A 5,864-nucleotide genomic window follows, 5' to 3' on the forward strand; every position below is an offset into this window, starting at 1 on the left:
GTCATCCCATCCAGGGAGGCTGAAACTAGATCTTTAAGGTCTTAAGATTCTGTGATTCTACATCCCCAGTCACTAATAAACAGCACCTGACTAAATCAGCAGCTCCTCTCATGTCACCAGGAAAGTCTGGTGCTTTAAAGGACTGGAGTTCACTGTCCCATCTAATTTGTTTATATTTTATTCAGTCAAACTTGCCTAATGCAAATGGAAAGAGTAGAGATTCAACAGATTAATTCTAGCACTACCTTCCTGACAAATGGCCATCTTAACCCTAAGAATTTCCAGTAAAGAGGATTCAACAGGCTCCCAGTTGTCCTTTTATTCCTACTGTTAAAGTTCAACTGAGCTTACTTAAATCTTCCTTTTTTGCAATTTGTCATTCTTTTTAAATGCAGAGAGCACCTACGTTTTTTCTAATGTACCTTTTAAAAATCATGGAATCATAGAATGGATTGGTTTGGAAACCTCTTAAAAGATTATCTAGTCCAGTCTCCTGGGCTTGTGATTACTGCCTTACTGAAGTTTCTTGGAGCCTGTAAGGACATGGGAATCAAAATTCCCTTTTATCTTCAGACTGACCATTTTATCTTTTTTAGCGTGAATCATGTGACTCCTCCTGAGTGCACGTCTCACTTTATATATCAAAGACTTTGAAAATAAGAGAATATGTATATATATTACATCTTGAGGGTCTTTTTAGTTAATTTGGAATTATTCTTATTAATATATTATATTATTATAGCCTGATCTAGTCGAAGGTGTTCCTGTTCATTGCATTGGGCTAAATGACCTTTAAATGTCCCTTACAACCCAACCCATTCCATGACTCTATAAAAAAATTTGAAGTGACTTTCTGTTATCACCATGGCAAACACATTATAGAATCCATATTCAAATCCACTGATCTCTTATTTCTGAATTTCTAACCAAGACACTCCAAACTCTACCAATCGGAGTTCAACATTCCTCCAATTTCCAGCCTAAACTTCAGGTCAGTTGAGATCTGGTTTCCTGTCTGCATTGTTCTTCAGTTTTAAAATTAAGCCCTCTTTTTTTTGCTAAACCAGCCCCTTCTAAGGTTACCTACTGACATAGCGCAGAGGCACACACATTTTACATTTTGCATTCATTAGCTCATATACCTCAGTTGTGGCAGAAAAAAAAAGTAGAATAATACTCTTTTTCTTCTGAGACTGGGAATGCCACATTCCTGAACCTACAGTCCCTGAAAACTTACACTGTACCATTGCAGCTAATACTGATCTTGACAGATTAGAGTGAGTCAGCAGAGATTTTTTCCAAGGTGCAACTCTTCAAAATTATCTTTCTGTTGAATACAGTTCAGCTGTTCAGCACTAGATAAAAATTCACAGACCAAAAGGAAGCTAATATTTCCATTTACACTAAACACAAGTATAACATGGGAAAGGAGTGGTTGCAGAGCAGCCTGCAGAGGGGGATCTGGGGGTGTTGGCCAACAGGAAGCTCAGTAGGAGTCAGCATTGCCCTGGCAGCCCAGAGGGCAACCTCCAGCCTCGGGTACATCAAACACAGCACAGCCAGTCAGTCTTAAAAGGAAATTATTCTGTTGTGTTCCATGTTGGTGTGGCCTCACTTGAAGTACTGTGTGCAGTGGCCCCACACAAGTCAAGAAGGATGTGAAGGTCCTTTAACGTGTCCGGAGGAGAGCAACAAAGCTGGTGAAAGGGCTGGAAGGAATGTTCTGTGAGAAGTGTCTGAGGCTTATGGGTTTGTCTAGCTTGGAGAGAAGAAGGCTAAAGGGCCACCTTTGTTGCTTCTACAGCCTCTGGAAGAGGAGAAGTGGAGAGGGAGGTGTTGATCTAGTCTCCCTGGTATCCAGTGACAGGACATGTGGGAATAGCTCAAAGTTCCACAAGGCAAGTTTCAAACTGGACATCAGGAAGCATTTTTAATGAGAGGCTGTTCAAACACTGGAACAGGCTTCCTAGAGAGATGGTTGATGCCCCAAGCAATCAATAGTTAAGAGGCTTTTCAACTGTGCCCTTAATGACATGCTGTAGCTTTTGGTCAGCCCTGAAGTGGTCAGGCAGTTGGACTGACTGATTGTTGTAGGTCTCTTCCAGCTGAACTATTCTATTCTGTTTAATTTATTGTATTCTATTCTACTAGCTGCAAAGCAGAGCAGTCGTTTATTTGTATCTACCTAAATGCTCTCTGTCATGAGTTTTCCCAGAAAGAGAGCTACACCACCTTGAAAAAAGTCTACAGGCAATTTCAGAGCAGTGCCAGTTGCTTCGCAGAGGAAAGCAACAAAAGGGTTACTCTGCCACACCTTGTTTCACACACACATAAAAGTCAGTATATCATGCTGTCAGTAACAAAACGCCTGTGTTCAGGGCAAGGATCTGGCCTGGCTATTTTACAGCTCTGCCAATCCCACAGCTCGCAGCTCAGCAGGCTTACTCATTTCCACAGCTGCACCTGGCACCTGAAAAGTTAAACAACCTAGCCACACCAGAAAAAGAAAAAAAAAAAGAAAGAATGCATATAAGGGAAAGAGCATAACAGAGAAAGATAAGGAGAAAGCAATTAAGTGAGAGAGAGGAGGTAATGCAAAATAAATGGGGGGGATTAGTCCTGCTTGAATTTGTTTAAGGTGCATGACAGAAGGCATAGAGAATCAAAAACATATTTAACCCACAGGAACAACAATGACTCCATTTTTAGAATGCCAAGTGTTTGCTTAAAGTATCAAATCCTGGTGCTAATCTACTCAGAGCATTTTTGCTCTCAAAAAAAATGCAGGTGCTTGGTCGTGCAAGCACTTTGAAGCTGATGACTGTACCTATTGCAATTGCTCTGGTCTCAAGAGCTGTCTGGGGGTTAGAAACCCTCTGCGATGTGTATTTTTTACATATTATGCATTATCCATTACCTATTTTGAATAAATAAACTTTATTTTGATATATCCATGCAATGCCCTGATACACTGTTTCTACTGGGATCTCTTCCCAAAAAAATGAGTTCCATCTGCAACCACAGTGCAGTAAAGAATCTTTAAACAATGCAGAAAAGATTAATGACAATCTCAAACAATGCAAAATATTTGTATATTAGCTTCATGTGAATATAAATGAATTTCAACATTTCATTACTTAGCATGTACACTGGGTTTTCCACCTTAACACCATTTGCTAGGTACCGGACCTGTTTTATTTGGTTGAATCACTTGTCAAAAAGAAGAAACTGTATTCTTCTAGAAAAAAAAAAAAAAAAAAAAAAACAAACACAACAGAAAACCAAAAAACCACAATTGTTGTAAAGTTAACCTTCCTTTTGTAAGAAGCAGAGGTGGACTCTGGTGGTCTGATCAAGCAGGTCCTTGTCCTCCACCCCAGGGAAGCCAGAAGTTTCCTGGCACTGCTGTAAGGAAGATTAGTCAGCATTAATAGGGAGCGGCAGGCAGAGAGGGGGGCAAGGCAAGGTTTCAAGGGAGTCACCAAGATCCAGCCACTATGGCAAGGGTGCAATAGTAACTTTCTAGAACACCTGTCCTTACAACTATTATTCCTGAGAGCAAACATTCTCCCTCCTGGCAAAAGTTAGGCTGTTTTAGATGATAATTAATTGCTGTTAAAAGTTTATCAAGAGAATTTAGACACTTGTACTTTTTTTAGATGTTTGTACTTTGAGAAAACAGCAACCTAGTGCATGCCTCCTACCTTGAAAGCCCCTTTCCTCACCAGGCACCAAGAAGGGCTTAGCTGCTTTTATGGTTTGAAAAGCAAAGATTAACTTTCTCTTTGTTCTGCAGTGTCGGCAAACTCTGAATTGCTGCTGTCCCCACCGGGAAAACAAAGATCTAATGCTCAATAGATCCTCCTGTGCAAACTGATTGTAGGGACAGAACTGCAGCCTGGTTGTGGGAGGAGGAGTGTGTAGCTGCTACCAGGTTAAAGTGAGGGAAAGACAGAAAGAAATTCAGCCTCAGTGGTTGCTGACACACTTACTAGCGGTTTTAAAACAAAATTGATACTGTTTGACATTCTTTTTGTAACAGCAGGCAATTTATTTTTGTACAATAGGGATAACAGAAGTTTTTCATACAAGACAGCCAACTTAAAGAGAAAAGAAACAACAAACAACATTTTTATGATAGCTGAGGTTCTTGTAGGATGTCCAAGACATGTAGTTGGCCCACGCTTAAGCTGTAAGCAACTTAAGAACAGGCATCTAAGCTCTGGCAAGAAAATTTGCACAAGGTTCCTGTGCTATTGAGCTCTGGGAAAAGATTGTTCTATTAATTTCTCCTGTAAGCACATTTGACTTCAAAGGGAAATCAATGCTAATTGATTCTATGCTAATTCTTTTCAAAAGAAATTAATTTATGTTTTTACTCCACCATATCAGCATTTGAAGTTGTCAAATAGTTGTAAATATCTATATATATATGTATGTATATATATATATATATATATAAAATCTCATTAACAGTGTGCTGTATCGGCAACGAAAAATTGGTTCAGAATTCCACAAAGCAACCTGCAGATTGAGAAGAAAGTTGCAAATCATGGTTCTTCTCTTACAGCTTTTTGATGTAAAGAAATACTTGACCATCAGTCTAGGAAACGTAATATACATCTGAAAGCAGAATCTACTTCTACATCGCCAAATTAAAAGGGTTGCAATATGAATGCTTCCAAGACATGCTCTGCCTCATTTATCCCAAACAGGAATAGCTAAAAGGAAACTTCACAGTACTTCTATTACCATTAGCTGCAGTAGCTGCAACAGTTGTTAAACCTGGGCCAAAATACACCCCGTCCTCGAGACCCTGAAAAAGATCCTCACAGGATCTCAGTGTGTAGTGCTGTGTGAACATGCACAGCTCTGTGTGGTTATAAAGTGATCAGGCCAGCACAGTGACTCAGTGACAGAACAAAGAAGCCATACAAAAGCCCTTAATACTGCGCATTTCACATATATTTTCTCGTTTATGCCTTTTGTTTTCTTTATATTAAGACAACTGTTTTCATGCAGGGGTATCAACAAACTCCATAAAATTGTATATTCTAAGTAAATAACACAAACAGATATTTGTCACTTCAGAAAAACTTTTGAGGTAAAGCTCTTCCCCTCATGACAGCCATGGAAATTAAAATTGCTGTAACTGACATTGAATTATTTATTGTGCATTGTTACAACATGCAATAAAGGTAAATAATGTGATTAGAAAGACTCCTTTAAGGCTGGTTCCCCTCTCCGACCCCAGGTTCTGAAGTTACTTACCACAACTGAGTGTGACCCTGGAAAGATAATCCAGGTAACTGCCTCAGCTGAGAGGATGCACAAGAAAGCACGTTTGTTTCGCCATCGTGAAGGATCAGTTATGCCTTCGTAAGCATCAATTAATCAGGTGTATCCAGGAAAGATCTCTGCCAGACAACAGTAGGAAGGATATGGCTCGGAGCGTATAAAAAATGAGGATTACAGGGAAGGTTGTCCTAAAAACGCCCACAATTTTATTTTCCTGTAAGACTGCGCTCCCCGCCATCAATTACTCCTTAATGTATCAGTTTGTTGTCACAGCCCTGCGCACCTCCTGCACGCTCCGGCTCGCCTTCCTCGGCGGAAGCGGGGCAAACAAACCGCAGACTTTGGGAGCCCTGGGGAAGCCGGGGCCCGGCGCTCCCAGGGCTGCCCAGCGCAGCCTCCTCGGGCGGGGCGCGGACGGTTCTCGCCGCCGCGGGCCGGGCGGGGCTCGGGGCCGGGTGCCTCTTGCTCCCTCCCGGCGCGGATCCCGCCCGGCACACTCCACCCACCCGCGGCTACTTGTGCCCCCCTCCACGGGCCGCCCGCATTCCCGTGTTGGGCGGCCGGAG

This window comes from Vidua macroura, chromosome 1 (assembly GCF_024509145.1).
Source record: "Vidua macroura isolate BioBank_ID:100142 chromosome 1, ASM2450914v1, whole genome shotgun sequence".
Taxonomy (NCBI): Eukaryota; Metazoa; Chordata; class Aves; order Passeriformes; family Viduidae; genus Vidua; species Vidua macroura.